The following is an 11342-nucleotide window of genomic DNA, read 5'->3' as shown; positions in this document are numbered from 1 at the left end:
CTCACTTGATTCAGCGACAATGAATCGAGGCCATGTGTTACGTTCAGAGTAACAGAGTCTGGTAATGATATCATCCTCATCATCAGTATCATCAATGTGATAACGTTTTTGCTTTTGGGGGTTTTGGTTTGCCATGGTAATAGATTTGTGTTTCATCCTCCTGGCTCCCCACCCACCACGGAGTGTCAACAAGGACGATGCCTAATGCCTGTGGGCCTCCAGCATTCGGCACCAAGGATACCAGGAGGATATACTCAAGCAGTAGCATTAGAGATATGCACCACAAGATTGGCCCATGAGCCACCGCCCTGTGGGCATTAGACTCTAGGCAAAGTTCATGTAAACAAAATTATAGTTAAATAATATTACTTAAACCAAGGGCGCCAAGACCAAAATTTAAACAATTCCAAATCACAGTTTGTGCACATTTCAACATAAACTCCATGCACAGGGCTTGGCATGACCAGCCGATTGGTTGAACCGGGCCCATTCAACCACCCGTCTAGGTGAAGTAAGGGTCGAAGGGGTGTGTTGAGCAAAGGGAACACGATTACAGGCCCCCAGTGCCCTCAACCCCCAGACTCCCGTCCTCCACCGACACAGGGCCGCAACCCACGGCAAACGGGTTGGCGGACCAAATATCCCCCCGGGTCCACAACGGGGGTGTCGGCGAGCTCTTGGCATTACCCAGCACCCACCACGAGGAGGTGGCTCGCCACGGGTGCCACTGCCTTGTGGAACACCCTGATCCTGATTGTAATGATCAGACAGGGTAGAGCCCACGCGGACCTGGAATTGTCTGTTATTTAAAAACTTGGCAATAAATTCAGGCAAACGACCTCGCAACCCGAAGTCATGTAAATCTCGTAAAATGCCATATTTCCATTCTGTGTCATATGCTTTTTCAAGATCAAAAAGGATAGACACAGCGTGTTGTTTGTTAATCAGTGCGTTTTTTACAAATGATTCTAAACGCACTAAGTGATCGACAGTACTTCTGTTTTTCCGGAAACCACATTGTATATCTGTGATAAGGTTATTAGTTTCCAAGTACCAAACAAGTCGATTATTTATCATGCGTTCCATGGTCTTGCAAACACAGCTTGTTAATGAAATCGGACGATAATTGGACGGATCCGTATGATCACGTCCAGGTTTAGGTATTGGTACTACTATGGCGCCACGCCATGACGGAGGAAAGTTACCCGATGTCCAAATATCATCAAAAATATTTAGGAGAGTTTCTAGGCAGGATTCTGGTAAGTGCTTCAGGAGTTGATAATGTATGTTATCAGCTCCAGTAGCAGTGTCATGAGCCTGATCAAGAGCAGTATGGAGTTCATGAATAGAAAACGTTTCATTATAATCTTCCCCATTATCAGAATTGAAATTAATAGGTTTTTTTTCTTGTTGTTTTTGATACTGCTGGAATTTAGGTACATAATTAGAAGAGGAAGAGTGTTTAGCAAGGGTTTCGCCCAGTTTATTTGCGATATCTGAACTATCAGTAAGTAATTGATCTTCATGTTTAAGATGATGGACAGTAGATTTAGTACCTTTACCTTTGATTTTCTGGACCATGTTCCATACCTTGGACATGGGTGTCCGAGAATTTATTTTAGATACATAATTTTGCCAAGATTGGCGTTTGTTCTGTTTAAAAGTACGCCGTGCTTTAGCATGTAAAATTTTAAATTTATTTAAATTATGCACCATAGGATGGCGACGGAAATAATGTTCTGCTTTTTTCCTTGCCTTCCTAGCTTGTTTGCACTCATCGTTGAACCATGGTTTTTTTATGTGTGGAACTACAGAGGACTTTGGTATACACTCATCAGCTATGGAATTCAGTTCATCCGAATAGCATTTAATAACATCGGGAACGTCAATAAAACGTTCAGGTTTAAGTTTTTCAGCACACAGTGTTTCATATAAAGTCCAGTTAGCCTTTTTAAAATTTCGTCTTGATGATGGAGGAACATCGGATGGAGTTACAGCTTTTAACATAGTAGGAAAATGGTCACTTCCACAGAGGTCATCGTGGACTAACCATTCGAATTCATTTAGTAGTTCGGAAGTTGTCAGTGACAAGTCAAGAGCAGAATAGGTCCCTGTACCAGGGTGTAAATATGTGTTGGAACCATCATTATAAATACATAAATCATTATCAGAACAAAAGTCCTCTAACAATTTCCCTTTAGTGTTTGTAGTTACACTACCCCAGAGTGGGTTGTGCCCATTTAAATCTCCCATTATAATACAGGGCTTCGGGAGCTGATCATATAGAGCTTGAAGATCAGTTTTAGCAAACGTCGAAGACGGAGAAATATATAGAGAGCATAGCGTAAACGCTACATGTAACGTAATTCTCACTGCAACAGCCTGCATATTAGTATTAAGTGAAACAGGGCTTTGAATAACGTTTTGTTTCACTAGAATGGATGATCCGCCAGTGGCCCGATCACCCGGAGGTGCAAAACAATGATATGTATTAAACTGACGAAAATTAAATGTATCTGTTTGTTTTAAATATGTCTCTTGGAGACATATCGCTGAAGGTAAAAAATCTTGGACTAATAGCTGTAATTCATGTAAATTAGTCCTCGATCCTCTGCAGTTCCACTGTACAATATTAGTGGAATAAACTATCTTTTGGGGGGATTTATTGGGGATCTACCCCGCACTCTTTTGGAGGGCGACAAGCTATGTGCCCTAGAATGGACGTTTTCAGAAACGTCCATGTCTTCAAGAGACCCGTATTTATTGAACAATTGAATTTTGTTCTGTGACCCTTTTGGAGCTCTGCCACTTTGTTGTTTTGAAGCATCAGGCTTTGGCTTCGGTTTATTTTTCGCAGTTTGTTGACTATCAGCTGTGGATTGAGACTTTGAGTGTGACTGAGATGATGATTTGTGATCAGAAGACGACTTTGAGGTACTAGGAAGTGATTCCTCAGACTGTGATGATATAGCTGGGTACAAAGGCTGTGGAGAATCGCAATTTACCCAAGTCAACGTAGTTTGGCAGGCTGTGGTTGATGTAGTGTTAGATTTAGATCCCGATGATGTTTTTGCTACTGTAGCATAAGTTTGTGGAAGATCAGATGTCTTTACCAGTTTGTGGCCTCGGAAAAAGAGATATTTTGAGTAAATTTGATTTTATTGATTTCCATTTGCTCTTTCCAAATAGGATATTGCTTAGAAAATGAAGAATGGTCGCCTGAGCAATTGGTGCATTTTTTATAATGACTGTCACAATCTTCTGTTGTGTGTGTCTTCTCACCACAGTGAGCACACACAACAGACAATGTGCAAGTATTCACGCCATGTCCATATTTGTGGCATTTAAAACACCTGAGCGGGTTGGGGATGTAGGTATCAACTTGTATGTTACAATAGCCTGCCTTCACTGATTTAGGAGCATTTGGACATGAAAAAGTAAACAGATAGGTATTAGTTTGGAATGTTTCATTGTTTTTTCGGGTTGAAAAGCGCTTCACATAAAGCACACCTTGATCTTTCATTTCTGATCCTATGTCAATTTCGGACATATCAGCAAACTATCGATCACGATCTCTGATGATACCTTTACTAGTATTCAAGGTCTTGTGAGCAGATACCGTGACGGGAATGCCCACGAAAGATTTCATGTTCATCAGGTTCGTTGCTTGTTGCTTTTTCCCGCATTCGACTAGCAGGGCACCCGAACGCAAGCGTCTAATGTTTTTCACCTCTCCTGCAACACCTTGAATACCCTTGGATACAGCAAAGGGGTTCAACGTTAACGGTGTCTTCTCAGGAGTCTCAATAACAACGAAACGCGGCCAATATTCAATCGATGCAGACGGTCTATGGTCAGTATCAACAGGGTCAATATCAAGTGAACGTTTTGTCCTTTTGGTTGGGGTTTCATACGCCATAGTTAGTGTAATATGGTTCATCATCCGAGCTCCCCACCCACCACGGAGTATCACAAGGACAATGCTAAAGCAAGCGGGCCTCCAGCTTGCAGCACCAAGGATACCTGGATGACATACTCCAGTAGAAGAATTAGAAAGAATTAATCCACCAGATTGGCCCATGAGCCACCGCCTTCTGGGCATAAGACTCTAGGCAAAATTCAGAACTTCAAATACATTCCAAAACCAGAAAAGTCGATGAATAATTCAGCCAAGACCGAAATTAAAAGTCCAAATAAAATTTGTGCAATGACATATATATATAATTCATGCACAGGGCTTGGCATGACCAGCCGATTGGTTGAATCGGGCCAATTCAACCACCCGTCTAGGTGAAGTAAGGGCCAAGGTGGTGTGTTAGGCAAATGGAAAGTAGTTAAAAGCCCAAATGCCCTCAACCACCAGGTTCTCGTCCTCCACCGACACGGGACGCAACCCACGGCCAACAGGTTGCCCAATTTAGTCGCCTCTTACGACAAGCAATGGGGTGCTGTGGACACATTCTATCCCGGGTCCACACGGGAGAAGAGCACTTAGCATTACCCAGCACCCACCACGAGGAGGTGGCTCTTCATGGGTGCCTTATCAGATATGAAATCTTCAAATACTTTTCCTTTTTGATTCATGGTTGAACTTCCCCATAAAGGATTCTGCCCATTTAGATCACCCATAATGATAAAGGGCTTAGGGAGCTGATCGCATAATTGCTGAAGTTCAAGCTTTTGAAGATTTAGAGAAGGAGGAAGGTACAAGGAACAAAGTGTAAAGGTAATCTGCAAGGTAATACGAACGGCTACTGCTTGCATGTTTGTGTTAAGGGGAACAGGACTATAGATGACGCCCTGTCGTACCAAAACAGAAGCTCCACCAGTACCTTTATCGCCCGGGGGAGAATAAGAATGAAAGGAATTATAGCGTCTGAAGTCAAATTTATCGGTATATTTAAGGTAGGTTTCTTGTAAACACATTGCTGATGGATTTATATCCTGAGTTAAGAGCTGCAGTTCATGAGAGTTATGTTTAAGTCCTCTGCAGTTCCACTGAAGAAGATTCGAATGGCTCATGGGGGATCTATAGGTGATCGTTCACGTGAACGCGAGGAGTAGTGAGTACTACCAGGACGTTCACAGGATGGGGTGATATCCATCTCGAGAGGGTCAAAAAAGTAATGTAAGTCCACCGGTGTTTCTGTAGGAGTGGCAATCTTAGTTTTGATTTTCCTATGTTGTTTCTTCTTGTGGGGATTGGGCACATCATTTGTTGATTTTGTTGTACCTGATGGCTCAGGAGTTGGAGCACACTGAGATGCTGAAGGCATGTCATGTTGTTGACTATCTGTCGACGTTGTTTGACTTTCTGACGATTTAGAAACAGACTGAGGGTGTTGCGAGTTTGTCCATGTCAAGTCAGTTTGACATTCTGCGGATCTAGTAGAAGATGTGCGGGAGACAACTGCAGCATAAGTTTGTGGTGATGGAGGCGAACGGCTTGCAACAACTTTTTTAGCTTCCTGAAAGGAAATGTTGTATTGACATTTTACTGTCAAAATATCTTTTTCATGGATCCACGAAGGACAAGATTTAGAAGAAGCGTCATGTGCACCCTTGCAATTTACACAGTTCGGTGCAGCCCTACAACCAGTGTTTTCATGATGACCTCCGCATCGAGAGCACGCAGAAGGTCGATTGCAGAATTTAGAACCATGTCCAAATCTCTGACAATTGTAACACCGGAGTGGATTGGGTACATACACATCCACTCCGATGTTGAAATAGCCAGCTTTAATGCATTTAGGTATATCAGCCAGTGAAAATGTGAACAAATAGGTATTTGTTGGAATAGTGAGTGAGTGAGTTAATATTTAACGTCACATCGGCAATCTTGCAGCCATATCGTGACGAGAACAGTCTTGAAAAGAGAAATTTATATATATAGTAAACATCCTGTCAACGAAGGACAGTAAAACAACTAGAGTATCACAATAATAAATAAAACTAGCTTGGAAAGTTAAAACTAACATCACTATTCACACAATACCATAAAAACAGGCTCTATAGATCGCCAACAACTGAAGGTAGATCACCATACTAGGGACCATGGGGACTTACATTACTTTTGCTACCTGCATAGACCCTAGCTGGATTTACACCATCCCCTCAGCTGCTGGAGATTGTACGCAAGATCAGCCACAAATTAAAATGACAGAAATACTACAGCTACAAAAAAATGGAAGATTAAATTTGACCTCAAATGTTTTGGGACTTACGTACCCTCTCAGGAGGACAATTATTTTACGGTACTTCAACCTCCTTCGAGGATACAGCCACTAACGATCTCAGTTACTAATTCAACTTCCAATCATAAAATGTTTAGATATTTACAAGTCAGATAACAAATCTAATTCTTTTAAAAATGCAAAAATTAAATGAGAACTTACGTTACTAAAAAGGTCCATCATAGTTCTTGATTTGAAATAATTGTCCCTTGTGATGGAGTTGGAATAGTGAGTGAGTGAGTGAGTTAATATTTAACGTCACATCGGCAATATCTCAGCCATATCGTGACGAGAACATTTAATACTAAAATGAAATATATGTCTATTATAAAACCTGTCAGCGAAGGACAGTAAAACAACTAGGATATCACAGAGTAGAATATAAAACTAGTAACTATACCTAAAACAATTTATCTATACAGGACAATACAATGTAAAAATGGGCTATAGATTGCTAACAACTGAAGGTAGATCACCATACTAGGGACCATGGGGACTTACAGTACCTTTGCTACCTGCATGGACCCTAGCTGGATTTACATCATTCCCTCAGCCGTCAGCAATTTGTGAAATCTAGCCATACAATAAAGAGACGCATATTCTACGATTAAAAACCTGGAAATTTAGAATTGACTTTGACTGTTTGAGGACTTACATACCCTCTCAGGAGGACAATAATTTTACAATACTTCAACCCCCTTTGAGGGTACAGCCACTAACAATTCTAGTTACAAATCTAAACAACCAATAATTAAAATACATCTATTTACAGAACACGTTATTCAAAATTCTACCAAAAAATCAATTTCTTTTAAAAAACCAACGATTAAATGAGAATTAATGTTAGTAAAAAGATCCTTTACAGTTTTGACATTAAAATATTTATCCCTTGTGATGGAGAATTCGACACAGTCAAGCAGAATATGCTTGACCGTGACTCTCTCATCACAAGGGATACAAAACGGGGGATCCTCACCTTTCAATAGGTAAGCATGAGTATATCGTGTGTGGCCAACACGACATCGTCTTAAAATAACCTCTTCAAATCTGGAGTGACAGCCCAAGTAGGTGTAACCAATATACGGTTTTATTTCATGTAATTTATTGGTACCTACTTGGGTGTCCCACTTCTTCTGCATCAGATCACGGATGTAAGTTCTAATGCTAGCTTTGTAATCAGTGTAAGGAATAAGAAGTGGTGTCACAGATTTGTTGAGTGTGGCTTGGCAGCAAGATCAGCCATTGCGTTACCGGAAATACCTACGTGGCTGGGTAACCAACAGAATACGATGTCGTATTGGCCAGTAGCAAGATTATTATACAATTCAATAATTTCTATTAACAGTGGATGTTTACAAGAAATATTTTTAATCGCCTGAAGGCAAGAAAGAGAGTCTGAATAGATTATATATTGTTTACGTTTAGGGTGTCTCTGAATATACCTAAGAGCTGTCAATATGGCGTTTGCTTCTGCAGTAAAAATAGAACTGTTATCTGGAATTCTAGAAGATATTGTTCTGGATCCAATGACAGTGGCACAAGCCACTGCGCCACCGTCCTTGGATCCATCCGTAAATAAGGGTTTGTAATTGCTATATTTATGTTTTAATTGATGATATTCTTGTTTATATTGTAAGTCATTTGTTTCTCATTTTTTAAATGATGTTAATATTAGGTCAACTTGTGGCCTAACCAATTGCCAAGGAGGAGAAGAAAGAAGACGGAAAGGAGCTACGGTTTCCAGCTCAATGCTGGCCGAAGAAAGAAAGGGTTTAATTCTGTGTCCGAGAGGTGGAACAAGAGAACACTTTTTGTTGTATAAATCCTCGTAGAGAGGATTGAAAACACAGTTATATGCCGGGTTAGATTTGTTAGAGTATAGTTTTGTAGCATATTGTAAAGATAATTTTATACGTCGCTGAGTGAGAGATGGCTCATCTGCCTCGACATAGAGACTGTCAATGGGAGACGTTCGAAAAGATCCAAGACATAATCTTAGACCTTGATGATGGATAGAATCTAACATTTTGAGACTGCTTTTACAGGCTCCACCATATACAATGGAACCATAGTCAAGTTTGGAGCGAATGAGTGATCTGTATAAGTGAAGTAGGGTGGTTTGATCGCCTCCCCATTTTGAATTGGAAACAACTTTTAACAAGTCGAGTGCCTTCAAACATTTAACTTTAAGGGATTTAATATTTTGCAAGAACGTCATGTGGGAGTCAAATATAAGACCCAGAAACTTGGCCTCTTTAACAACTTTAATAGGTGTGCCGTTTAGATACAGTTCAGGGTCCTTATGTGGTTTGTATTTACTGCAGAAATGTATACAGTTAGTTTTAGACTTAGAAAATTTAAAGCCGTTTTCCAAATACCATTTATTTATCTTGTTCAGACACAACTGCATTTGCCGTTCAATAGTATGCATGTTTTTACCTCGACATGAAATGTTAAAATCATCCACAAAAAGTGATCCATCAATTGAATCGTTTAAAACCTTTGATAAACTGTTTATCTTGATGCTAAAAAGTGTAACAGACAAAATACTGCCTTGTGGTACACCCTGATCCTGACTGTAATGATCAGACAGGGTAGAGCCCACACGGACTTGAAATTGTCTATCATTTAAAAAGTTGGCTATAAATTGAGGCAATCGGCCTCGCAATCCGAAGTTATGTAAATCTTTTAAAATCCCATGTTTCCAAGTGGTGTCATATGCTTTTTCTAGATCAAAAAAGATCGACACTGCATGCTGTTTATTAATTATGGCATTCTTAACAAAAGATTCTAAACGCACTAAGTGATCGACAGTACTTCTGGTTTTGCGGAAACCACACTGAATATCTGCTATTAGGTTATTTGTTTCCAAGTACCAGACAAGTCGATTATTTATCATGCGTTCCATGGTCTTGCAAACACAGCTAGTAAGTGAAATTGGCCTATAATTGGAAGGGTCCGTATGATCACGTCCAGGTTTAGGAAGGGGAACAACGATAGCTTCACGCCACGACGAAGGAAATTGTCCAGATGTCGAAATATTATCAAAAATATGTAACAGCGTCTCTAAGCATGTATCTGGCAAGTGCTTCAGGAGTTGATAATGTATGTTATCAGCTCCTGAAGCAGTATCATGAGCCTGATCAAGAGCAGTATGAAGCTCATGTAACGAAAAAGTTTCATTATAGTCTTCCCCATTATCTGAATTAAAGTTAATAGTTTTCTTTTCTTGCTGTTTTTGACATGTTTGGAACTTATGTTCATAATTTGACGAGGAAGAATGTTTTGCCAAAGTTTCACCAAGTTTATTAGCAATATCGGTTGCATTAGTTAATAACTGGTTTCCATCTTTAAGGTGGTGAATACTAGATTTGGAGCCCTTACCTTTGATTTTTTGGATCATATTCCAGACTTTAGATATTGGTGTACGTGAATTAATGTTTGATACATATCGTTGCCAAGATTGGCGTTTGCTTTGTTTATAAGTACGCCGTGCTTTAGCATTTACAATCTTAAATTTATTCAAGTTATGCACCATGGGGTGTCGACGGAAATAGTGTTCTGCCTTTTTCCGCTCCTTTCTAGCTTGTTTACATTGATCATTGAACCATGGTTTGCGAATATGTGGAACTGCAGAGGACTTTGGTATACACTCATGAGCAATAACATTCATTTCATCACAAAAACGTTGAATAGCATCAGGAACATTATCAACAAGTTCAGGTTTAAGCCTGTCAACACACAGAGTTTCATATAAACGCCAGTTAGCCTTTTTGAAGTTCCATCTTGATGATGGAGGAACATCAGATGGATTCACAGGTTTTAGTAATGGTGGGAAATGGTCACTCCCACAGAGGTCATCATGAACTGACCATTCAAATTCGTTAAGAAGGCTTGAATCACAAACTGATAAATCAAGGGCTGAATATGTTCCTGTGCCAGGATGTAGATATGTGTTCGACCCATCATTGAAAATACATAAATCATTTTCGGAACAGAACTCCTCTAGTATTTTACCTTTAGCATTTGTAGTTGTACCACCCCAGAGTGGGTTGTGGCCATTTACGTCTCCCATAATAACACAGGGTTTCGGGAGTTGGTTATGCAAATTTTGTAGTTCGGTCTTCTGAAGTGTTGAAGACGGTGAGATATATAAAGAGCATAGTGTGAGTGCAACGTGTAAACTAAGTCTCACGGCAACAGCCTGGAGACCAGTATTAAGAATAATAGGGCTCTGAATAATATTCTGGTTTATAACGATAGAAGCTCCTCCAGTGGCCCTCTCGCCCGGGGGTGAAAAAGAATGGTAAGCATTGAAATGGCGTAGGTCAGAAGTATCCGTCTGCTTTAAATATGTCTCCTGCAGACAGACTGCTGATGGATTAAAGTCCTGGATCAATAGCTGTAAATCATTGAAATTATTTTTTAGCCCTCTGCAGTTCCACTGTATGATATTATAAGAAGAAACTATCTTTTGGGGGGATTTATTGGGGATCTACCCCGCACCTTTTTGGAGGGCGACAGGCTATGTGCCCTAGAATGGACGTTTTCAGATACGTCCATGTCCTCCAGAGATCCATATCTGTTGTGTAGCTGTATTTTATTTTCCGACCCTTTCGGGGCTCTTCCACTTTGTTTTTTATTTGAGGCCTCATGCTTCAGTTTACTTTTGCTTGATACTGCTGACTGAGTATCACATGACGATTTAGATTGTGAACGCGACTGAGAGGATCGCTTAAGATCAGATGAAGACTCTGACTGCTTTTGTGAATGACTAGGAAGTGACTCCGTAGTTTGAGACGATGTGGTAGGATATAACATCTGGGGAGAATCACATTTGACCCAAGTCAAATTTGTTTGACAGCTTGTGGATAAAGTAGATAGTTTATGGCTGGATTCAGTTGATGTTTTGATTACAGAAGCATAACTGTCTGGAAGCTCAGATCTTTTGACAAGTTTTTTGGCATCCGAGAAACTGATGTTTTGTGTAAATTTAATCCTGTTAATTTCCATGTGTTCTTTCCAAATCGGGCATTCTTTTGAAAACGATGAATGGTTTCCTGAACTGTTGGTGCACTTTTTAAAGGTACTTGTACAATCTTCCGTTGT

This window comes from Haliotis asinina, chromosome 13 (genome assembly GCF_037392515.1).
Source record: "Haliotis asinina isolate JCU_RB_2024 chromosome 13, JCU_Hal_asi_v2, whole genome shotgun sequence".
In the NCBI taxonomy this organism is placed as follows: Eukaryota; Metazoa; Mollusca; class Gastropoda; order Lepetellida; family Haliotidae; genus Haliotis; species Haliotis asinina.
Note: the sequence above shows the minus strand (reverse complement) of the source record.